Source organism: Corvus brachyrhynchos, unplaced genomic scaffold (genome assembly GCF_000691975.1).
Source record: "Corvus brachyrhynchos isolate BGI_N302 unplaced genomic scaffold, ASM69197v1 scaffold424, whole genome shotgun sequence".
NCBI lineage: Eukaryota > Metazoa > Chordata > Aves > Passeriformes > Corvidae > Corvus > Corvus brachyrhynchos.
Genome location: NW_008237953.1, coordinates 1,081,541 through 1,108,297, shown reverse-complemented (window position 1 = coordinate 1,108,297; position 26,757 = coordinate 1,081,541). Strand labels below are relative to the sequence as shown.

At 35.0% G+C, this 26,757-nt stretch overlaps 1 long non-coding RNA gene across 2 annotated transcripts in view; it reads left to right on the top strand.

The window, feature by feature from the left end:
* The window catches only part of LOC108446515, a 35,563-nt gene that overhangs the window by 6,819 nt on the left and 1,987 nt on the right, over positions 1-26,757 (top strand). Inside the window, exons 2-3 of one of the 2 annotated variants that reach the window (XR_001861725.1) lie at positions 10,261-10,360; positions 16,352-16,582. This is a non-coding gene — a long non-coding RNA (uncharacterized LOC108446515). Of the gene's footprint in view, positions 1-10,260; positions 10,361-16,351; positions 16,583-26,757 lie in introns of those variants that run through there. The other variant, XR_001861724.1, reaches the window with a different exon arrangement.

The window sequence follows — 26,757 nt, the reverse complement described above, 5'->3', positions numbered from 1 at the left end:
CTGGTGCACAAGTGTGGAGCACAAGTCTGATGTGGAGCAGCTGAGGGCTCTGAGAAAAGGAGGCTCTGGGGAGGTCTTACTGGTTTCTACAACTACCTGAGAGGAGGGTGGACCAAGGTGGGATTTGGCCTATTCTCCTAGGAAACAATGGACAGAAGTAGAAGAAATGGCCTCAGATTGCTTCAGACAAGGTTTAGATTGGATATTAAAAATAATTTCTTCATGGAAAAGGTTGGAAAGCACTGAAGCATGCTGCCCAAGAAAGGTGAACACTTAAAAAGCAATAAAACCACATTACAAAAAACCAGATTAAATACATGTCTGTAAGGAGAGGGGTAATTACATTTGCAGCACATGCCTTAAACACTCATTTGGTGGTGAAACTTGCATAAAACACCATGGGTGCCTAGGCATAAGCTGCAAGGGAACAAGCTTCAGTTCTTGCCTTGTGGAGGCAGGACCAAACTTGATCATTTTTGAGGCAACACTCAATTGTGGTGTGTTATATAACAGTGGCATAACTGCACTAGCGCAAGAAGTGGGGTCATAAATAGGACACTTGATTTTGGGGTGTCCTGGGAAACCCAAAATTTTATTGTATTCCATATCTGTCTGTGCCTGAAATTGTCACTGCCTCTTTAACACCCAGCTGTGGCCAGAAATGGAATCAAAGGTCTGTGGGGTTTCCAGGGGTCCTTTTAAAGAGTAGGGGAATGTAGGCAGAGTTCTCTTGCTCTCTTGCCTCTGTCTTGCCTTTTGGATTTACTTGCAACTGTAGCAACTCTAAAAGCTGCATTTTGCAATGGAAAACAGTTTTAGAATGAAATTTTTGACTCCTGTTGGTAGTACGAAGCCAGAGCCAGGTCCAGGGTAGGGCCACCACTTGATGGTGCTTGAGAATCCAGTTCTTTTTCCTCCCCACATTGGAACAGGGACCCGAGACAGCAGCACCAACATTTGTGGAGTCCTGCGGGTGTCAGGAGGTAGAGAGTGGCAGCACTATCCACACATACCAGAAATTTAATGTCAGAGACTGAATAAATTTGACACCTTTAAGAACACCTGTGTGTATGTGTAAAATTCTAGAATACTAGAAACAAGTGACAGAATGAGAAGAAATGGCCTCAAGTTGCTTCAGAGGATGTTTAGATTGGATATTAGGAAGAATTTCTTCTGACTTCACATGCTTCCATTCATTCATTACTACAGACCACAAAGGAAGATAGACAATTCATGAACAATAAATCAAAATTTCATCTAAGTAGCTTCATAGCACATGTAAATGTCATGCTTAGAAGTACAGCATATGAAAACCTTTTAAGATGAGGAAAGTTGTTACAAAGGTAGACTATATGAATCACATTTAACTGGTGAAATTGTATTATTTATAGTGGCAAAAAAAAATCCCTTTTTTACTCCATAATGGAATGAAATGTATAAAACCTAACATGACAGCAATCATAAATTGGTATTTCTCATTTTATAACTTGGACGTCTATAATTTTGCAAGTAAAATCCTATATGTTGAAGGGAAAAGTACACTCCTACTCTTTTTCCTTTCTAAAAAAATTATGGTTGTTTTATTACTTGTATGACAAAATCAAGTCCTGAATAAAATACTCCCCGATGCAATATTCTGTACAAGCTACCTGCCTTCCTTATGTTGGATTTTAGAATGCTTTTGACTAAAGCGTGTCACCCTTTTCTGAGAACAGGTTACCCAAAAGCAAATCACTACTTTCATACCAAAACAATCACTTTCCTTTTCCCTCTGTGAAATTTTGTTGCCTCCAGACTTTGGTTAGATTGCAGAACTGAGAAAGACACCATCTGTAAGTTAAAGCTCTGCCATTGCTGCCCATGTAAAATCAAGCAAAATTAGCAAAAGACGTATGATTTACTTGTACTCAGCTATTTGTGTCTGGCAGGTGAAATAAGCTGACTACTGATCTTTGGGAAAAGAGCTTCTTTTTTTCCATGAAACTGGATTTCCCACTGTCCAACATGCAGTGAAGACTGGTGTCGCTCTTGGGGCAGTCACGACACACACAGACAGTGCCTCTTTCAAGGGCCAAGAAGCTGTTTATTAAACAAAGCAGCTTCTTTTACACACCTTTTGTATGTTATCATTTGGGTTACATATTCACTGGCTGCTAAACTACTACAATGGAGTCATTGGCTATTACTAACTACAACATACTACCATTGGCTACCTAGAGCATAAGCATTCAAGCATTCAGAAAAATAACAGGTGCTGATATGTTGCTGTTTTTCTCCTTCTATTGTTTAACTTTCTTGCTTCTGTTGATACTACATTTTCATGGATGAAACTAATTCTTTTTCCTCTCACGAACTTTTCTCAGAGTCCTCTAGCCAAAGTAACAGGCCTGAGCCATAATTTTACAAAGGCAACAAGGCCTTCATTTTATAAGGTTTTACTTAAATGCCACAGACTGGTCCATCTGTGTTCCTATCAACAGTGATGCTAGAGCAAAGGGTTAGAAGCAAAGGCATTAGATTCTGCCATGACTAGAAAAGGCTGATTGCAGAAAGCCTTGATAGGCTCAGTAGAGTAGTGTAAGGCAAACAAAGAAATAGGATATGAAGAGTGAAGATGCAGATAGAAAAACCAGCATCATCAGCAGCTGGCTGATATATAGTTGCTTCCTGCTTTTCCATTACCTCATGCATCAGAGATCTGGCCTGTTAGTTTAAAAATCTTAACACTGACAGTATCACAACGAGTGTCAAAATGATACATTCAAAAGTGAGGAATATCAGAGTAAGGGGTTGTTTCTTGTGCTTAGATGTCAGTTTTCAAATGAATGATCAGACTGCTCTGCTTACTGTAACATAAACTTGTACTCTGCATGCTGTTAAACCAAAGTTATGGAATGGAGAATTATTTATTTGAGGTCCTTCATCTGATCCAAGAATAGGAATATTTTCAAACAACATCACAGAGAAGAAATAATACCATAATCTTCAATGAATGCCTATGCAACAGAGATCATATGAGAAACTGGCCAAGTCACCATCAGAGCTACACCATAATATTTGGCCTGTGGTTTTTTTTCGTGTACTTAATAGTTAACATAGATACACCATAGTGGCTCGAGATACCAACATCACACTAAAGACACCACTGCCACAGTGGCGAAAGTGCTACAGGTTAACAGCTACAGCTGAAGCCAATTTACAGGTGAGCTTTTTTAACATATCAAATAACCTGCAACACTCAGGGTATTGAGTAATTCACACATTGCTGAATGTTCACTGAGAATTTTCAGAATTAATTTTGTAAGTCTTTCAGACTCTGAATGTTTAAAATAAAAAACTCCAGAAAACTGTATTTTTAGAGCATCAATCTCCAAAAGCACACATTATTAAATTTAACAAATGCAATAACAAACTGTAGGCTGGGTCAGGATTTATCTCAAGGCACATAATAAAACACACCCCTATCCAGACTGTCTTGTTTATACACCTTGACACTTAGAAAGGGCTTTCCAAAGGGAAAAAGACATTCTGAATAGTCTACTTGCATCATGCTTCTATGTCCATCTTAATACATCTTTATAGCTTAATGAAAAATGTTTCTGCAAGATAAATTCGATCCAGAAAATTGTATTACTCACGAAGAGAAGTAAGTCTGGAAACTCTATTTGTGTTCCTTGGAATTCTAGTTTGGGCTTTTACAGCTTCATTTGAAAGTGCTTAATCTATTCAATAGAAGAAATCTAGGAGGCCTCCTGTATCTCTCTGATATGTGGCCGTGACAACAGCTGACTCAAACATCAGGTGATAAGCATCAGATGGATTATGTTGCTTGACATTAGAAAATAAATACTTGCAGTACATATGACTGAAATAGCAGTCATGCTGCTTCTACTCTGTCTGTACTCTGTCACTTGCAATAGTGCAGCAGGGTGACCACAGGACACATAGCAGTGATTTTGCTGGGGCTGTGCAAGCTTGAGATTGACCAGGCAACCATCACCGTTCTCTCTCAAGACAGATAGGGTTTCAAGCTCACAAAGTTATGTTTCATTGTAATTAGATTAATGGCCAACCTATCATTAATAACCAGGAAGTTTAGAAAGATATACTGATTTATGGTTTTATTAATTAGAATAAATAATATTTTCTTTCCACATTCCCCTAAAAACAGTGAAGCCATTTGTCATGGTTTAACACCAGCCAGCAACCAAATACCACACAGCCACTAGCTCAGTTCCCCATCAGTGGGATTGTGGAGAGAGTTGGAAGGGTGACAGCTGGAAAACTGGTGTGTTGAGACAAAGTTTAATAGGGAAAGCAAAAGTCACATCTGGAAGCAAAGCAAAAACCAAGGAATTAATTCACTAGTTCCCATGGGTAGGTAGGTGTTCAGCCATCTCCAGGAGAGCAGGGCCCCATCATGTGTAGTAGTTACTTGGGGAGATGTTCCTCCATTCCTCCTTCTTCACCCAGCTTTATATACTGAGCATGATGTCATATGGTGTGGGATATTCCTTTGGTCTTTTTGAGTCAGCTGTCCCAGACGCATGCCCTCCCAACTTCCAGTGCAACCCCAGCTTTCTGGCCATCGTGGCAGTATGAATAGCAGAAAAGGCCTTGGCTCTGTGTAAGCCCTGCTCAGCCGTAACAAAAACATCTCTGTATTATCAACCCTGTGTTCAGCACAAATGCAAAATACAGCCCCCATACCAGACACTGTGAAAAAAATTTAACTCTACAGCAGCCAAACCAACACACAATTAAAGATGACCACAGCAAATCTATCTCTTTTTTTTCCTGCTGAAAGAAGTACACCTGTTCCAAAATCACTGCCTTCCCAGGTGGTTCAGGCTGAAAGCAATGATCAGTGTGACCACATTTTTGTGTTCATGGTAAATTTACTGACTCACAAGACATGGACTGAAAACTTAAAGACACAGAGCACAAGTCCTATGAGGGGTGAGGGAGCTGGGGTTCTTTACACTGGAGAAAGGGAGGCTTAGGTGAGACCTTATCACTTTCTACACAGCTACACAAAAGGAAGTTGTAGTGAGGTAGGTGCCAGTCTCTTCTCCAGGTAAAAAGTGACAGGACAAGAGCAAATGGCCTCAATTTGCACCAGGGGAGGTTTAGATTAGGCAAACACTTTTCATGAAAAGGATAGTAAAGCATTGGAACAGACTGTCCAGAGAAGCAGTGAAGTCCTTGGAAGTATTCAAAACACATGTGAATATGGCATGAGGACATGGTTCACTGGTGGTTGTGCTGGGTTAACCATTGAACTTGATGATCTTGAAGGTGTTCCCCAACCTTAAGGATTCTGATTTTATTATTTCTGGTACTTTAATGGATCAGACTATAAAAACAAATGCCACTTCCACAGAACAGGCAAGTACCATTCACAGTGAAGCAAAGTGACCTTCTCACTGTGACATTTAAGCTGTTACAATCCAAGGATTTATGCCAGGATGTGAGTATGATTTTGTATGTGTATAGATAGGCAGTGAATCAATTTTACATTTGCTTGGCTCAGTGATTAACGAAATCACAGAACATAAATTTAAATGAAGTAATGTAAAACACTATTGACTTGTATAATATGAGATAAACTGAGATGACATACCTCTAAAATTTTAAACATTTTTTTAAAATTTATTTTAAATGAATCTTTTTTGTTGTTGTTTGTAACTTACCTGTATGCAGTAAAAAATGTTTAATTTTTATCCTTTGTTGATGGAGAAGATTCACATATCATAAAAAATATTTATATTAATAATGCACAAAGTGATTTATCACTTAAAAATGTCAAGTCTTTTAAAAATTTTCTCCCAGAATGAGAACTACAGAAGTAGTCAGTGCAGCAGATCTTACTTCCCCTCTCACATGTGAGAAAATAAAAATGCTGAATTTGCATTAAGAATGCTGAAAGAAAAATGCTCCAGTGCATTTATAAATTAAACACTTAGATAAATAATATTCCTCTCAATTTGAATCTCATTAAAGAGAGAGGAGCCTAGTCACATATACAGAAACCTCCCTTTGGGCATCACAGTATAAAAAGGATATAAAAAGTTTAGAAAGCATCCAAAGGAATGCTATGAAGACAGTGAAGGATAGAGGGGAAGCCATATGCAGAGTGGCTGAGGTCACTTGGCTTGCTCTGCCTGGAGAAGAGGAGACTGAGGGGAGACCTCATTGTATTTACAACTTCTTCATGAGGAAAAGAGAATGGGCAGGCACTGATCTCTTCTCTGTGGTGACCAGTGACAGACCCCAAGGGAATGGCCTGAAGCTGTGTCAGGGGAGGTCTAGTTTGGATATTAGGAAAGGTTCTTCACCCAGAGGGTGGTTGGGCACTGGAACACACTCCTCAGGTTCCTCACAATACCAGCCTGACAGAGTTCAAGAAGTGTTTTGACAGCACTCTCCAAAGACACATGATGTGATTCTTGGGGTTGTCCAGTGCAGGGCCAGGAGTTGAGTTTGGTGATCCTTTTGGGTCCATGCCAGCTCAAGTATCCTATGATTCCATCATGAAAAAATTTTAGAGCCTACACAAAATAAGATGTGGGAAAAAAACCAAACCCACAGGTTATGGGTCACTGTGCCAAAAGATTTCTCCATATTGTATTGTTCTCCCACTAGCACCCTTCTCTTTATCATCATTATTCTTGTCTATGTTTTGTGAAATTGTTTACAATTGTGACACTAACAGTTTTGTTAAGATACCACAGGTAACACTAATACAGAACTAGGACAGATAGAAAAAGTTGGAGAAAACTGTACAATGCCAGTAGTAATACAGAATGGAAACAAAAGAGGGATATGAAACAGAAAATAAACAGAATCATAAATACCAAGGGGCTGTAAAAACCTTTGGAGCTTTCAGAAACTCTCAAGCTTCTGAGTTTGAGTTTTAGGCTTTGGGTTTGGGGTTGTCATTTGTTTGTTTTATTTCAAGTTAAAAATAACCCCCAAAAGATGTCTAAATTATGAATAAGTGCAGATCTTAAGGTAAAATCACTGAACCTTAGCCCACAAAGAAATCAATGCTCTGTTTACAGTAAGCACTTCAACAATAATAATTTGTTTTGTGTCACTTTCCTATACAATCAGCTCTCACATAAGCATTCACTTGGCCACACTGCTTCCCATATCTACAGTTCAATAGACACTTTTACTCTTCCTTACCTTTACAAACGCTCTGGCATTTGAATCTACCCATGAATACAGACAATCTGTCCTTCAGTAGAATTCAGCAAATTTCTCTTACCTTTTTTGCATACATCAGAAACCTACAAATGTTCTTACCTAAAATTTAAAAGGTTAGGTGTTTGAAATGAATAAATTTAGATTTAGAAAAAATAATCTCATTCATGCCTTCACTATCCTTCCTCTTGACCATGGCAATTTCCTATTCATAATAACATCCATCCTATTGATTCAGCTCATAACTAGTTTGCTAAAATAATAGTCATAGTCCTTACCATGTCTTATTTTTTCCTTGAAATCTCAGGCATTTATCAAATTGTATGACTGGACCTACAGCTGCTGTAGCCTAGCACTTTTCCAGTAATGTCAGTAGACAAAAGGCAATATATAATTGCAAAGAATCTTGTCCTCAATCATGTTGTCTCGGTTTTCACCTACCTCCACCTCTCCACTTCTGACAACATTTACATTTTCAGCTGCCTCACCATATTATCACCTCATCATAGTAATTTTTTATAAAATCTGATCCCCTTTTATTCTCAGAAGCCTCCTACTGTTGGTATTTTGATTTTCTTGAAAATTCATACCACATGAAAACACCTGAATGAAACAGGAAGTTCCATCTTAATAGGCAGGTGACAGAGCTCTGGAACAGATGGCCCAGAGAGATTCTGGAGTTTCCTTCTCTGTAATACTCAAAAGCCATCTGAACGCATCCTGTGCAATCTGCTCTAGTGAACCTGCTATATGGTGGGGCTGGACTATGTGATCTTCAGAGGTGCCTTCCAAAGCAAACATCCTGTGAGTCTGCGAAAAGATAAAAAGAGAAGAAAGAAAAGTAAAATTCAGAAAGATAATGGAGAAGATTAAAAGAGAAGAAAGAAAAGTAAGATTCAGAAAGATAATGGAGCCTTAACTCCTGGAAGACTGGGAGTGTTAGTACAAAGAAAGGCTGAAAATTTGTTCCCAGAGAGAGTCAACTGCAAGTGCTCATTAGATAGAAGAACCTCTGTAGTCAGGGAGTACCTATGGAAAAAGTAATGACTGAGTCATCCTTAAGTGAGAAAGGAAAAAATTACAAAGTGAGAAGAAGGGTGCATAAAAAAAATCCAATTAAACTACAAACCATATCACAACAACTAGATTATAATGTTTTGTAAATTATCTGTCATTGAATAATGATAGAAGAGAGATGGAACACATTCTTGTCATTCATCGCATTTACCTTACAACTTTATGTTAATGAAAACTTTAGTTAGAAGTACACCAAGGACTAATATGGCTGAAATTTTATTTGAAACATACTTTCACTTTTTGGAAAGTGACCTAGTAACAATTGCTGTCTATGTAAGATCTTCTAAACAGCTGCTAAATGTTCTGCCAACAGTTAAATGTAATACCTTAATTAGAGAAGATATCATGGAATCAAGACACTACAAAATCAGTTTTAATGATTTACATTTAAAACATTCATGTGCCAATTGCTAATCAGCACATCAATTTGATGTTGAAAATTAAATTGTTATCTCATAGATCAATTGAAAAATTAGAAAAGGTCTCATTCTTGGTCATTTGGAAGATGAAGGGTACTTACTATGCTAAAAGAAAAATAAAGGAAAAAGCAAAAACAAAATGGAAAGCAAAATATCTTTGTTTACATTGTAACCTGCCAATGAAAACCTGATTGCTTTTCAATAAAAATTTTAAGTAATAAATGTTGGGTAATTCTGAAGGTTCTTAACACCCATGACTTAAGGACCTTTATTTGAAATTTTAGGTGATTAATACAGATGAAAACTGGACTGAAAATTTGGAGATTTAAACATATTTAATATATTTTTGGCCACATATAACATATTCTTTTTAATCAGATGTCCGCTCTTCACCTGCAAGAAAGTGCTTTTTTTCTCATTTCATAAGATTTGGAGTATACTATGCTCTTGGCAGGGCCTCATACACACAACAGCATATTTTCTTCCCCCTGTCCTCCTCCCCGCAAATCATGTTAGATTCTGTCTTTTCTTCTGACATAAGAAAAACTTATTCATCATGTAATTCCATACTTATCTTTCCAATTTATTTTATCCTGCAGCTGGACAATATTATCAAAAAATCTCAAATTTCTTTGTTTTTTGCTGTTTTAGTGAAGATAAACCCTGCTTCTGGTCAAATATTCAATTTTACCTTTTTGAGGAGAGAAGCAAAGGAGCAATGTTTGATCACAGAGAAGAATTGTTTTGGTTATTATAGTTGCACAAATAGATGTAAAGCACATAATTTTATTTCAAGCTTCTAATGTATCCAGTGTTTCTATGTTTGATTGTCTCAGTGTCCCACAGCAAGTTTATAAAGTAAACTGAAGGAACTTTCCCTTCAGATCAATTCTCTGGCCATTTCAATATTATCTTACAGTCCGCCACTGCAGAGTAGAGAAAGAAGACAAGGAATCTGGCTCCTAACTTCCTATTTTTAACGTCAGCAATTCTTTCCTTTCACATCAAGGATTCGCTCTAGAAATGTAAGATTTTTCGTTTAAAGATTTGGCTCACTGACTCTTGAGATGTAATAGAATTTCTCTTATTGAATAATGATAATTTTTCTTGGTAACGGGTTTTGTTTTTTGTGGTTTTGTTTTTGGTTTTGGGTCTTTTTAAGTTAATTTGTGGTTACACAAAACAAAGCTAAGGTTTTCATCTTATCTCAGTGTTTTGTTTAATTTCCTTTCTGCAGTGTATGTGCCAGGTTTACACGTCAGTAATACTATACAAAATGCTCCAGCAGATGCAAGACAAGGATTGAGGAACGAGAACCTGTGGACCTACCTAGTTCTTTTAAATACATAAAGAACTGGATATTTTTGCACCAAGTCCTTATGGTACTGTTCTTCTTTGCGGAGTTACAGGCACTCACAGTTCTTACTATTTTAATATTAACAAATAAGCATTTTTTTTCATATTTTATAGTTTTACTTTAAGTAACATATACAACTAGAAATATTATGAGAAACTGTTGGATATTGTAATGATTATTATACTTTGTTTTTCACAGATAATTCCTCCTCAGATGACCAACTTCACTTGGCAGAAAACATTCTGGTTAAATGTTCTGTAGTGATCAGACAAATACTAAACAACATGATTAATGAATGGTAAGCATAAATGTGTGAAACATAGGTCTATTTATTTCTGTAATTCATTCAAATATATATTCTAGATAAATATATATGTGAGTATAAAAATAGGCATATATAAACACAGGTCTGGCAGAAATATGAGTTTCAACCAGCATTTCAGTGTAATGAAGATGATTAATATGAGCTTCATTTCATATGGGTTGCATTTTACTCATCAGTCTTAATATATACTGTATGAAAGACATATTTCACACATCGACAATCTTTGTTTGGAAAATCTACAACTTCTTCAAAGTACCAATCAGGAAAATCAATTCTCAGGTAAATTTGTCCCTTATCAAATGCCGCAGGTATACACATATTCAAAATTGAAGCAGAGTAGCTGAGGTAATAGGAAAGTAAGAGTGAAAGCTGAAGTCATGAAGAAAAGAGATGCTTTAAGCTAAAGAAAGCAAGCTAGTCGGAATCACAAGTAGGAAGTTTTTTGCACAGAAAGGGCCTAAGTTGCACATTTAGTATTATTATTCACATATCTGCATGTTTTATGCTAGTTAGTTGAAAATGCCTTTAGAAATATTTCACATACTCTTCAGTATTAGGGCATGTCTGAATTGTTTTCTCAGTGTCTACAACAAAATTCAGGATCTCAAAATATGGAAGTATTTACAATTCATTTAAATTAGTGATTAGTGTTTTCTCAGGAAACATGCTCGACTATTTGTACAGATTTTTTTCCAGATAACCTATGTACTGGAGAATAAGATTTATGATTGTTTGCATACTGTACTGGAAATGTCCCACCAATACTTTCAATAATAATAGTAACAACTATAATTATTTTATTTCAAACCCAGAAAAATAGAACCTTCATCTTTGCTGTCATCTTACTTTTTCTATCAATAATTTCTCTAAAATTTAAAATGTACACTGAGCATAAATTCTCTCATTCAGAGTATAAATTATATGGCAGCATGAGAGAAGAGACTATTCTAGAGGAAAAAGAAAAAACCAAACCACTGTTACATCATAAACACAACTTCAAAATGGAAAAGTTCTCAGCAGAAACATGATAAAACTATACCAATATTCCACAAATAAAATACAATAGGTCTTGGGAAGATCTACACATCTTATTTTTCTCATTAGAGTGACCTATTCCCTGACCTGTGACTCTATTTCATTCTGAAACTAATGAGGAAGTCTTAACTCATGAAAATAAAATGTCCTTAAGCCTCAAGGTAATATGTATTTGTTTCCTATTTGGAACATTTCTGCATTTTTTTCTTTCAAATATGCTTGAAGGAAACAAAAAGTACTCTTTTCAGCTGAAAAACATTAAAAAGAATACAGTAGTGCATAGTACATGACACTTCATTGCTGAACAATCATCTAACTTTCAAAAAAATGTGTATTATATGAAAAGTCTTTTTATTCCTTCCCTCCTTTGCATTTTATTAGATTTTTAGATGAGCCTTTTTTAAAATAATGAAAAAAAAATTGATTATCTCTCTCTAAAATTTGTTTAAAACTCAGTTTTACTTTGTTTATTGGTGGTGGTCTCTAGTTGGTGCATGAAGTGGTCATCGATAGATCTCATGAATACAAATAGAAAGCATGAAATATATTGTTCAGACAGGCAAATTTTTATGACGTATAAGCCAAAAAAATAAGAACAACGTAACACCCTGCATTTTGGAATTTCTTGTATTTTCCAGCTAGACCAACATCCACACTGCACAAAGCATATGTGCTTAGCCATGTGAGCCTTGGCTGTCGTGTACCAATCAGACTACCTACACATTACCCTTATTTTATGACTGCCAGCCTGAACTTTCCATACAGTCTGATATTAGTCGCTTCAGAGTGCTTAAAAAGTAGTGACAACAGTCAAAGATCAAGTTGAATCTACTCACACACCTGTTATCTTCATTCTTTACACTAGTGTTGTTAGAGAACCACTTCACAGTGAGAATTATGGCAATAATGGCTTCTCTACACAAAGAAGCTTTTGGCTTTGTAATACAGTATGAGTTAGTCAGCATGCAAAACAGACATTTTTAGTAACAGATCTAGTTTAATTAGAAATCAAAGTTCTGTATTTCACCCAGCATTTCTTGTAGTCTGTTCCAAGACTCTAAACATAGCGAATGCATCAAGGATCTGACCTACTATGCAAATAGTGTGTGTAGATACCTATGTATCCAATATTACTGCATGAATGTGCAGTTAGCCTATTTAATTATTCATGGCTATTGCACTGTTGTTCTTTAACAGCTTTATATGAGTGCAATGAGTTCTTCCCAACAAATGCGTGGTCAGTTGCCACATTAGAATTCCCAAACATCCAGTAGTTAGATAAGCTGGTTTAGAACAGGAAATACTGGCCAGCCATGGAAAAAAATTGTTAAATTCTTTGTAGACAAATCCAAGGATATGAACAGCAAGAGAAAAATTCTCAAAATAATAAAAAATAGCACACATTTTGTTATCAAGACTTTATCTGGCCCTGCCAATCATTTATGTTCTACTAACAGATGCATGCCTTCCTATTTCTCTATCGATAATGTTTGCTTTCAAAACAGTATCATTTTGAAAGTATATTTCAAACAGTATATTTCCTACAGTATATTGTAACATAGAAGAAAATATGTGAAACCTCTTAGAGACAGAAATGGAACCAAAAGAAATGTTTAGTTGTCATACTACTTAAAAGGCTTCTGTTCTTTTCATCTCACAGAAACCCCTTTTTATATATATGGTAGGTAAAGAATCCCTCTCCTGCCACTCCTGTCCCCCTGACACATATAAAACACAGGAAAGAACAAGGAATGGTCTATATTTGGAGGAAAACATTTTTATAGTCAGTTTATTCATTTGATATGACAGTTGGACAACCTGGACAAATACCAAGGGCTAGAGAGCAATCTTTGTGCATAAATCTTTCTTCCAACTATATCTATTTTCATTCAAACAGGAGATTGAATACTGCAACACTGAATTGAAAAGTCTATAGATCATTTCACCTGCAATCAATTAACTTAGAGTTTTTTAATGTCAGCACAAGAAACCAGAATTTCCTTATTAAGACGAAATTTAGATCTGGATGTGAGCTTTCAGGTAAAGCAGACTCAGCATCATGAAATTTGGAACACAGATAAGCTGAGAACTTTGAAGTAAATTGATCAAAATTTGGAAATGAAGAATTCAATATTTTAAGAGCTCAAATAAATCTACGTGTACCTGTGTCTGACCCAGATGATAAGTTTAGTCCTGAACTATCAAATTCATTGCATTCAGATTATAGTTAAAATCACACTGGCTTCTAGCTTGTCAGAAATAACATATTCTGCATCTAAATTAAGTCCTTCATCATATGAGATTAGGGAAAAAATTGCTTCTATGAAGTAATCCAATGTGATAAAATCTTTAATTTTGCTTGTGCTCAAGTATTATTAGACTATCAAAAAGTTCTACAGCAAGTTTTAATAATTTACCTCAGTATCCGAAGAGAAGTGTATTCTGTATATTTATGATTTCAACCTTTTAAAAATGTGTGAAGAAATGAAAACTAATGGAAAACTAAGGTTTTGTCCCTGGTATATATTTTCCAGTAGATATTACAATGCATGGAAAGTAGGCCATTTTCTTCTTTACAATTCAGTGTTTATCCATTTTTATGACAAGTGACTTGGAAATCAATACATTGTATTCCTAAGATTCAGTAAATATTAAGGAGAGTATTTCACTTATTTAACCAGTTCATTCAAGCAAATGGACAAACCATGGTGAAATAAGTATAGAATTTTAAAAAGCTATATTTGTTTTTTTATTTCTGTAATATAATATTTTCTCTTTGAATTTTTGTGATTTTGAAAACCAATTTATTGCTTATACAAATAAAAAATAACCACAAGTATTGATACTTTATTGCTCTATTGGCATAGCTACTCTAAATTTATCACCTCAGTTTCATTTATGAAACCTATTTCATCATGTACTTGAGAACAACCACGGGCAGGGGTCCAGAATGAAGACAAAAAAATAAATGAAGGACGGGAGGAAGGAAAGGAAGGAAAGGAAGGAAAAGAAGGAAAGGAAGGAAAGGAAAGGAAGGAAAGGAAGGAAAGGAAGGAAAGGAAGGAAAGGAAGGAAAGGAAGAAAAGGAAGGAAGGAAGGAAGGAAGGAAGGAAGGAAGGAAGGAAGGAAGGAAGGAAGGAAGGGAAGGAAAGGAAGGAAAGGAAGGAAAGGAAGGAAAGGAAGGAAGGAAGGAAGGAAGGAAGGAAGGGAAGATGTAGTGCTATGATATATGACATCAGGGATGAAATACTTTTTCCCATGAACCTTAGCAGTGCTAATAAACAGCTGTGATCGTTTCAAAAGAAAAAGGAACTTCTAGCAGAAGATGAACTGAAACTTATGAATGCAATTCAGGGAAACAAGGAATAGAGAGAGCAAAGGGAAAGCGAGAGTAATATAATTAAAATATTCTAGGTCCATAGGAAGTTACTGTTCAAAAGAATCTGAAGAAAGGGCTAAGAAAACATTTTTTAGTTCTTTTTTTGTATGATAAAAATAATTCACCAAAATAAGGAACCAGAAGTCCAAACCAATTTATACACCCGATCTACTTAATAGGTTACTTGTTGCATTTTTGTTTTCTTTCTTTCTTTTAGCAAAAGTTTTGTCCTAGAGAAACTAGGTAAATTTTTTTTTCAGCTTTAAACAATTTCCATTTATTGTCATAAACTTAAAATGCTTATTGATTTAACTGGTGGTTTGGACTGCTTCATATTTATTTACCGGCATAAAGTAATACAAGTATTATATTAAGTGTTGTCTTGACCTTGACTATCCACCAGGTGCCCAGCGACCCACTCTATCACTCCATTTCCTCACTGAACAGAGGAGACAAAATATAATGTAAAGCTCAGGGGTCAAGATAGGAACAGAGAGCTCTCTCAGCATTTGCCAACACAGGCAAAACCAGATTTGAGTAGGGGGAATTAATTTATTATCAAATCAGAAGGGCTAGGGTTAGGGTTAGGGCTAGGCTTAAGGGTAGGGTTATGAATAGGGTTAGGGGTCACCCCTTGCAACTTCCTCAGACTTCCTAGACTCAACTTTACTAATGAGCTCTTTTCCTCCTTCTTTTGAGTTGCACAGTGGGACGAGGAATTGGCTCTAAAAGTGATGAAAAAATCTAAGCACGATTAGGCTTGAGAAGTGGAAATGGTTTTTTGTATTTTTGGTATATATTTCATATACAGGGTATAATGGCATTTCCCTAGCTCCATGTTAGCTTGAAGTCCCACGTCATATATCTTTAATTTATAGAAAAGGATTATTTACTCTGAGATGATGTTTATGAACTAAAGATTTCTAGTACCACTATTCCCTTTTTTAGAATTATGTTAAAATCTATATAATTCAATAGGGAAATACATACTTTTTGAAAATTTGTTAAAATATGTTTCAGAATCTACATCTTTGGTATGATTCTGTATTTCATATGAACTTCCCATAAAAAGATTGAAGTAACTTTAGCTTCAGGGAGATCTCATAGCACAGTTATTTTATCTCTGTACTATCCAAATGGTAAAAAAAAATGCGTACCAGCCCACTTAAATATGGACAACACAGTTTTCACAAAGATTTCCAAACTGAGTTTTAGTTCTTTGGAGTACTTCAAGAATATTAAAGTATCTTAGAATGGTTCGTGTTGGAAGAGACATTAAAGATTACTTTTTTCAAACCCCCTACCATGGGCTGAGAAACCTTCCACTAGACCAGGTTCCCCATAGTTCAATTTAACCTAGCTTTGAACACTTCCATGGATGGGGCATCCATAGCTTCTCTGAACAACTTGTTCCAGAATTCGCCACTCTTAGAGTAAGGAATTTCTTCCTCATATGTAATCGAAACCTATGCTCTTTCTGTTTCAAGCCATTGTCCCCTGTTTTATCACTTCTTGGCCTTGCAAAAAGTCCCTTTACATCTCTCCTGTAGAACCCCACATGGTACTGGAAGGCTGCTGTAACATCTCCTGAAAGACTTCTCTCCTTCAGGATGAACAACACCAACTCTCTCAGCCTGTCTTCACAGCAGAGGTGCTCCAGCCTTCTGATCATCTTCATGGCCCTCCTTTGGACTCACTTCAGGAAGTCCATGTCATTCTTATGTTGGTGGCCCCAGAGCTGGATGCAGTTTTCCAGGTGGGGTCTCACCAGAGCAGACTAGAGAGAGAGAGAGAATCACTTCCCTCAACCTGCTGGAAATGCTGTTTTTAAACACAGTTCAAGATTTCTGGGCTGCAAGCACACATTGCCAGGTTATGTTGAACTTTTGATGTGCCAGCACAAAGATCTTCTTCCCAGGGCTGCTCTCAATCCGTTCTCCACCCAGCCTGTATTTGTGCTTGGGGTTGCCCTGACCCAGGTGACCTTTCACTTGGCCTTGTTAAACTTCATGAGGTTTGCATGGCACTGCCTTTCAAGCCTGCTAAGGTCCCTCTGGAAGGGATCTTTTTTTTACTACTTTATTAGGAAAATTATGAATCATTAAATTTTGGCCTGAAGAAAATATATTCTCTGCATTTGTTTCCTATATAAAGTTCTGTTTATCTTAATGTAAAACAAGGCAAAAAATGTGGCTAGTTTCTTTTATTTTATGGTGAGAAAGTTATTATATGGTTTGTTTTAAAAGGCAATGATGGAGTGATGTCATGAAATATATTCTAGGTTAGTATTTTAACTTTTAACTATGACTTTGAAAAATAAAATGTACTGTGAAAAGAAAGAGATAGAGTTGTTCAGTCAGAATTCAGTGCAAATTTCTGGTTACACTTCCTAGGTTATTAAAAATAATACAGTTTATCTGAAGCTATTCACAAAGTGATCAACAAGCCCATACCTTGAAAATGCATGAGTTCATAAAAAAAGGGAAGAAAATAACACTCAGCCCACCTCAACTCCTACTATTCAGTTTACTTAAAAGGAGAAAGTAAAATTTCCGAGTTATCAGGAGAAGCTCTACTTTAACATTTGCTCTTTTCCTCTTAGATTGATCATGTTATTTGAAAAAGACAGGAAATTGAGATGCCTGCTCAGAAAATGATCCAGACAACCTTTTCTTATCATGGAGTCAGTCTAAGTGAGTCATGATTTTTACTGAATCACTGCACAATTCAATTGGGAGCTGCAGTCATAGAATCATAGATTGGAAGGGGCTTTTAAAGGTCATCTAAACAAACTGTCCAGCAAATGAGCACAGATATCTTCAACTAAATCACGTTAAAAGTTTTCAAGAATGAAAGGGTATTGGTGAGTGGTTATTGGTGAGCTTTAGGTATAGCTGCCCATGAGAACAGAGAAGATTAAACAGCTGTATAGGTGTCCTGGTCTCTCAGAGCACCTGTTTGAGGGTGGGGGTAATTGCTGCAAGTTAAAGAACAGGCGCTGCCATTTAATACCATGATAATGCACCAACAACAGTATCACATTAAACTCCCTGTTTTGCATCCTTAAGTTGATTCAGTGATGGAAGTATGAAGAAGTGATCAGTAAGTATGGCTCCCCATTGATATCCGTTAGGATATCAAACCCTAACAGGCAGGGATAGTCACCACTATGCTATAGGCTTACTCTGCAATGAAGTCCTTTAGATAGATTTTAAATGTTGAGCACAATTTGATGTGCAATTGAGTAACTATAAAGAAACCAATTTCTTTAATTTTAGTCTGTAAATAAAAAAGTACATAAAGACCTGAATGCAGTTAGTGGAAAATACAGAACAGGAAAAAAGAAAAAAATTAACTTAAGTTCCTATTTCATCCATTACATTTTATTAGACTTCCAATTTTCATTAGAATATGCCATCTATTTTTCAAAAGCCAAAATATCGTCCTGGTAGATTCTCTCTAACTCCAAAGCTTCTTGTTTGTTTATTTTCTCATTGAGTATTAACATTCAATTTATTTGGGCTTCTAAAAGATCATTTATTTGTAATAGCCTCTACCTTTTACACTGCTTCTTGGTGGTGCTTTTATAGTCTGTATTGTTATGTTTGGATAACTCAAATGTAGATCTCTTTCTTAAAAGTGAATGTTTGTGTGCTGGATTTGTTTGACCTACTGTCTCCACTATAGCATTAAATTGTAAATTATTAAACTATCAATTATTAAATTATAGTGTATTAAGCAGTTTCCTCTCATATTTTTCTCAAATTAGCCTCCAGTGATTTAAAAAAAAAAAAAAAAAAAAGAGGATGGTGTATTTGATAGTAGTTGGTCATTAAATCCCAAATTTTATTTCTCTAGCCCATCTTGATGCGTCATCAATCCTGTCCTTTTGTGGACAAATGTCTGTCACTATTAATACCCCAAATTTTCAACTGGTCAATTGTTTCTGGATTTTTGTCTTGAGCAATGACCTGTGTTCGTCTTACTATTACATTTTTAATATTACACTAGGGTTTTCTGTTTTGCAAGAGTGTTTTTATGCTACAGTGTTTTATAAAATCCTTCAAATGCAGTGCTGCTCCCAGTATGTGCTACGTCACAGTTCCCACACAGGTGCTAGCCATATCCTACTAATTACTCTCCTTCACTCAGGTCTCTGACATGCCTATTTTATCAGGGTGATTGATGCCAAGCACTGTAGTGTCTCATTTTATTTTTAGGATGCCAGAATTCATGTTGTTTAGCACTAGTAAGTGTTACTTTAGCCCACTGACTCGATACTGCAAGCCCCAGTCAGCTGGCAATTTTATTTGTCTGTTTTATTTATAGGTTGGTTTGTGGTTTTGGTGGGGTTTTTTCCTTCCTGGCATTTTCAGAAACACATTAAATGTCAGTCATAGATGCTTTGGCCCTGTCAACTCAAACCGTATGTTTTTCTGTCCCTGACAATTTTTCTCAAGCAGCTTTTCCATGACCTTTTTAATTTTGTGTTATAACAGTCTGGTTCCATTAGAATTAAGGTGTAACCTCTCCTTTCAGATCAAATCTTCTTTCCACAGAGTTCAAGAGTTTCTGACATGCTTGAATCTTTACTCCTTGCATGATTATCTCTTCCTTGCATAAGATTCCAGGTCTCTATACATCCTACACCTCTCATAGTATTTCAAATTATGAAGGTCTCTCTTATCCTGAGATAAAACCCCAGAACATCTCTCCTATACTGGTACCATATGTACTGTGACTAATAGCTTTTCTCCTACATCCCAAGTGCCCATACATAACTCTTAAGGTGAGTTCACAATCAACACACAAGTCACAGTCACTCAGTCTTTACTCCTCAGTCTCAATCTATATATTTGAGACTGGAAACTCTCTGTTACATCCTTAATTTAAGATCTTGACTCTTTGATCCCCTTTTATTGGGAAACTGCTACCACTTTTATATGTTTTGCAGAAGATATTTTTTTGATTCCTGTTCATATAGCTGCTCTTTTGAAAATATTACTCAGTTTCTTCTCTAAACCTACGTTGTATCTATTTTAAATTAGTAAATGTTAAGAAATACACATGACCTTAAAAAAAGAAAAGACAATGCAAAGGCAAGCTGGTCTGAACTGTCTGTAGCTTTTATAGCTCAAGGATCTGTTCCTCAACTGGCCAGCTGGTACTGTTTTTCCTTACTCTGAACAATCTCTTTCACTTGAGACACATTGCCAAGACTGTTCATGTTGTCCTACAACTCCCATGTGAGTCAATGGCTCTAAAGCCTCAGAAGACCCTCTTCTACCTCAGTGATTCTTAGATATTGAGCCAGCACACACAGTCGCCTCCTGCTCCTCACACCACTCTTACATTCTTCATAGTTTTCTTTTGTGCCAGGAGCCAGTACCCCTTTATCTTTCCCTTCTTCCTTCTGCTCTTCCCAAAGAAGATGTTCTTTCACAAACCCTGCTCTCTGCACTATGTATATAAAACTAAAACCAAGTTTACAAGTAGTTTCGTACACCACTCTGGTCTAATCTGGTTACTGTAAATGAATGCTTAATACTTATTCTATGTATCCCTTCATCATCCCAAACAACAATGCCACTCCAAAAGGGAATATGAATTTGCATGTCTGTAATTTCTTCAAAGTTAAAAGGAAAATTTAGAAAATAAGAAAATCTTCAGTATGTTCAGTCATCAAAATCATTGTAACTATTTCCAGGAAAAAAAAAAAAAAAAGAGCCTGCAATGTCCACCTTCTGACAATTTTTTTTTCTTAAAACTCATTTCTAGCATATATCATGTGATCTTACTTGTACTCTTTAAAGATGCATGGGTTTTTTATCCTGTGTGACTTTCTACTTTAGATGCATTTCTCTAACAATCCTGTTTCTCAATAAATAATCAGTGGAAAGGTTGGCGACAGATAAAGTAATAAAGCATTCAGAAAATCCCTGCTATAATTTGTCTGAAAATAAAAGCAGAAGAAATGCTAGTGATAATATATTTCTTTCTTACTAAGGTATTTCTGAAAGAACATTTCAAAGCATGCATAAATTGGACCAATTCACCTCCTCAATCCTCATGACACCAGGGGATGCTTCTAGAAATTTCTTTTATTATTTCATTGAAGGAAATTTGATTGCTGAATATTAAAATGAAAATACAATCCTTTAAAATTAAATAAAAACAAAATTGTCTATACTGCTGAGAAGTACTGAAAAATGATGATTAACTCCTCTGATCCTATTTAATAAATAGGAGTAAAATTGTCTTCTTAAAAGTCACAAAATAATTATCACACTCGTTAAATTTGGTTTTCTCTGAAATATGGCAAAATTCAAGGTGGGCAAGAGATATTGCTACCTGCAGGTAGCAATATCTCTGATAGATGTGTATGGTATCATCAGGTATATTATCATGTAATGATATCACTGTTTGTGTTGCCCATTACACCATGTCCATCTTGCTGGCACATAAATCTGTAAGCTAGACATCCTGTACTTGGAGGTTGATATTTATAAAATCTGAACTATTTCCCTGGTGTCCTTCAGGCCAGTGGAGACACTGTTAATATCCATTATTTAAGAGAATGTTTGGATCCAGAGAATGAGTGCACTCTGTACAAAAACAAAATAAAAAAAAATTGTACCTACTTAAATACAAAAGCAAAGGTAAAGCAAAAACAAACAAAAAAACCCCACAAACCAAACCAAACCCTACCCCCAAAATAACCCCAAACAAACACTATCTAATAAATTTCACTAAGACTGCATCAGGTGAGGAATTTTACACTAGTATTTGTCATGAGTCTGATCAAGCTAGTTATCACCAAAGATTCAAGAGGTTATTACTCTTACTAATTCCCTGACATTATTAGTCTGGAATCCAGATACCAATATACACTGATAATTATGAATACTGTTCTGACAGACCTGAGAGCAATGTCTCTGGGAGCAAGAGCTGTGAGTACAATATAATTCAAAACAGATTTTAAAACTTTACCTTGAACCAAACAAGAACAAAAAAATTAAGTTAGGCTCCATCCTTTAGTTCACTAGGTTGGAACAGAGGACAATATTGAAAGAACATGTGGGGGTCATTCATGAAGCACTGACTGAAAAGTCACTGAGAAGACAAGCATAAACAGCACCAGTTCCTCAGTAATTTGAAGGAGAGTTTTTTTCTTTCGTATCTATCCAGGAGTCACATTCTTTTTATACCTCTTCCCCAGGGAAAAAAACAAGAAAACCAAACAAAACAAATAAACCAGGGCTCTAAAGCTTCAAGTATGGCTATGGAGATATCTTTTTATCATTTTCTACTTCCATCACATGGTTTCCAGCACAGGAATGTGTGGGAGCTCTGATGGAAAAATATCAGATCAGAATATAATTTGATTTATTCAAATCAACATTCAAACTCACAATGATGTGCTATTCACAATTTTTTTTTGTACTTCTGTCTTTACCTTTTATCAACACTATGATAAAAGTATTATATAGTGTTATAAAACACTATAAATGTATTTAATAATAAATACATTTGGTATTTATTATTAAAAGCACATGAAATTGCAAGGAGATGGTGCTCAAATCTGTGCTGAATCCTGCTCTTGGGAAACTCCATTGCAAAAATAGTATTTATGTACATGATTGCATGTTGAAGCCCTAAAATGATATCACTTCTGGCTGTATAACTGCAGCAGCTTCAGAAAGCTAAGGTGTATTCTTTTTGAAATCTTTAATGCACAGCATATAACAGATCTTCTCATATCTGATTTAGGAATTGAATGAGGCAGATTAGAATACTATTTCTTCTGCTATACTTTACACACAGTCTACTTACAGACCTATGAGTTTATGTGCTATTTGAGCTGATAATACTCTATCTTGTAATTGATAGAGTATTAGCTTTTGTAAAGCAAATTGTAATTTGCTTTTGAATGTATGTTTTTTTCAAAGCTGTGGTATAGCTTTATCTCAATAAAAAATGCTTAAGAAAAGAAGAAAGAATAAGGGTCAGGTGCATCTATAAACAGTTTGCTGAAAATTAATTTAAATGGCAACATCAATCAAAATAGGGGTGTTGTAATTTTCTTATTCCCAGCCTGTGTGGGCGAGAGATTTGCTGTGTCACTTCTGCATGAAGCTCGGCAAAACTGACCATACTTTCTTTCCCAAAAATTCATGACAGCAAAATATGTTCATAAAAGTATTCTCTGGTCTCATAGAAGGAATAATATGATTTCAGCTGTATACAGTAACAGCATCCTGCAATCATTGAATTCAGGCAACTGATAGCTTACATCAAAATACTGAGTTCGGGAGGCATTTTCATTTCAGGACAGGAGATAATGGAATTACAGACTTTACTTAAACATAGTGAATGTTTCAGTTTTAAAATACCCTGAAACAAGAAAAAATACCTACAACAGAGCTTCAAATTTGCACTAGAAGGATATAGTCAGTACTTGAATAACTCTACACAAATGCATGTATAAAGATACTTAATGTTCTGTAACAGGTTGTCTTTTTTTTCTGTAACAGTTGTCTCTTTATGCTTCTTGTGCCTCTCTATTTGCACGTCCTAAAAAGAAGCTGTCTCTTACTAACGTTAGCATGACTAAGTTTCTAGTAAGTTTCTAATTTAATACAAATAATTAATGAGTGTTCATTACTAACTTCATTCTTTTATGACTCAGTTTCTACATATATTAACTGAAGAAATACTTTTCTGGTAAATATAATTTACTAGGAATAATATATGCATCTTTTATTTTGAATCTGTCAAAGTAAAAATGCAGTCAGAAAAAGATATTGTTACAATTTAATTTTAATAATAGATTGCATGTTGGAAAGATCATTATCAAGGATTTAGGTTTGCATAATTTTGTTAGATACCTTAACAAAAAAAAAGTTTAATGAATGAAGTATATACTATTTGGACAGAAGAATATTTTTGCCTAACCATTTAGAATTTATTATTTATAAGAGTTTTAGGCGCCTTATGGAAAACTGCACCTCTTAAATGTAAGTAGACTGAAAGATTCCTTCAAAATAAAACCTTATTACATGCTTAAAAATACACAGAACACAAGGTCAAATGACATCATCAGTCTTTCTTAAATTTTTGTGTTTTACTGATGAGGATGCTTTGCTTACAGCTCAAAGAAACAGAAGTATCAGAATTCAATGACATATATTACTTTATGTTAAGTTTAAAATACACTAAATATTGAAGGAAAACAATGGTTCCTTTTAGTTGCCTTAGGACCTTTCTTCATTTAATTTGAAATCTCCTTATAGAAAACAATAATTATCATTCAGATCGAGTCAAGATACCTTAATTAATTATAGTTGAATATCAAAACCATGTTATATTCTCTTACTGAATTTTATAGATTACACCTTTTATACAAAACTCTGAAAGATACATTATTTATTATCATTGAAGCACAAAGTTATATTCATTAATTTTAACTTATCTACTATTTGTTCTATGGGGTAATATAGAGATTCTCCTAAAATACAGCAAATCAGTTTGTAAGCTCATCACAACACTATATTACACAGTGTTAAATGTCCACTGACTTTTAAGAAATATTTATGTGACCATATGAATACATCTGTACATGAAGTAGATGTATGTAAAAAGATTGCAACTTTATAAGAAATATATATTTTTAATAATAATTATAAGAGTTGAAATACTATATAAGCGGGGGGGGCTAACTAGATAAATAAAAAGAGTAGCATACCCATATCTTCATTACCTCTGATTTTATAAATATAAATTCAGAAATGTTCAAGGAGTTTATTTTTCTTATTAGGACCCAAGATTCTGTATATCTAAGGATATATTGAATTTTTGCATCATTAAATCTCATGGAAGTTCAACATTAGGTTACAGGACTAATTTTTTTTCCTCTTGTTATTTTTAAAGTTCTGCAATATATATAAAAAGTCTGTGGAATTTAAATAAACAAACCATGCAATCTCTAGCAACTACCAAATAGATATTTTTTAAATATGTTATTGACTTGATACTCACCCATGGAAGCAAAAGGGTCTATATAAATATATTTGTGTTGGTTCACTCCTGAAATTTGAAGTATGGCCTGAACCTTGACAATAATGAATGGAAATCTTCATGCTACCTTTTTTTTAACATATGCAGATTTTTGCCATCCTTGCAAAAAAAAATAGGAGTAGTAGGTACTAAAAAGGTAAACAGGAGAATGAAATTTTAATAATGGGTGGAAAACAACTTTCACCTGAAACTTCTGCAAAATATTTTTTAAATGAGACAATAATAGACATATTCAGGTAAAGTTGAAATAAGTATCCATATGATTATCTTAAGAGAAGACAGACCGAAATAAATTTCTACAATTATTCATCAAAAATGCTGTCCCAGTTGTTACATTATTTGAAAGGAAAGAAAAATTAAGACCCATCATTAAGATTTGGGACTGGTGTAACTCAAGATATACTTCATGGAGATGGGATCCACCACAGGTCGACAGGGTTTTGAGCCATTAAACTGCCATTGCCATAATGACAGAGAAAATTAAAGCTCAAGTGACTGTCTTGGAGAACAAAATATGTCTATTGTAGACTTTACTTTTGGTGTATTTTGAAATACATCAGTCTCTTGAGGAAGCCAATTAGAGTGTCTGGCAGCCACCCTCTTCATTCTTTCTTCATAGTAATGTGTTAGCTGATTTTTAATTAATAGCCTGAAATGTGCGGAGTTGTTTTGGCACACTTCTTAACAGTAATGTAATCATGATAGCTTCTTTAGCCCATTTGGTCTATAGAAGGTAAAAACCTAACTCACTTCATACTGAACTAGATTTTAACAGATGGCGTATTATTTATACAGTTGGTCACAGGTGAATATGAATTTCAGGAAATTCAACTATTAAAAATGCATTTGTTTGGTTTTTCACAACTAAAAAACATAATTTTAAATATCCTTAAAATGCCAAAATAGAATAAGATAGAGCAGTATTACATTAAAAAATACCTGTTATTAAATTTCTTGTGAATTTCCAACTAAAAAATAAACAGAAATTACACATTTCTACAAGGTATTTCATTTTCATACTTTGGCATACTCTGACAGAAGAGTTTCTGATCTGTAAAAGCTTTTTAGGACATTGTTTTGGTTTTCTGAGGTCATCACATGGCAATTACAATTTTATACTTGGTCTGGTATATATCAGGAAGGTGAGGAAATAATATTTTCAAGAATCAGTGTCTTTTAGAATAATAGGGAATAAAATCTAAATAACAACTCTAAAAGAATGTAGTTATTAAGATATTTAAAGAATACAATTACATTAAAAATGTGTTCAAATAGAGTATAATCTACTTTATTCTTGAAAAGAATGCATAAAATATGATGGTATTCTAAAATAGTTGAACTAATTTAGGCCTCCGTAGTTTTTGACAAATAAAAAACATGCATATCAAAAAACATGGTTGTCGTATGAAGGAAAACATAGATCATAACAGGTGTTTGATCCTAATTTAGCTCAACAGGAAGAAAATTTTTAAAAAGGAATTACACATTCTGAAGAATCATGAGATGAATGCCAGCCAGGTATTGGAAGGGGATTAGATTCTTTAAAATAAGAAAAGAAAGCTAAGTCAATGTATGGTAATATTCATATATATGTCTGTCTCGGTTTTGAAAGACAGGTGTCTGCTAAGGAAGGCAGAAGCCCCCCCTTGAAGTGGCAGATATAACCCCTTTTCCCTCTAAGTTATTATATTTTGAAATCAAGGGCCTTTAGGCAAAGATGTGGGAAATAGGAATAACAGTTCTTTACTATATATATATATATATAGATATAGATATAGATATAGATATATATGTATATAACCAGTCAAACAAAACAACAACAACTATGGCAGTAACAGCAAACACAAACCCAGTCCCAGCCTTCTCGGCTGTTGGGCCC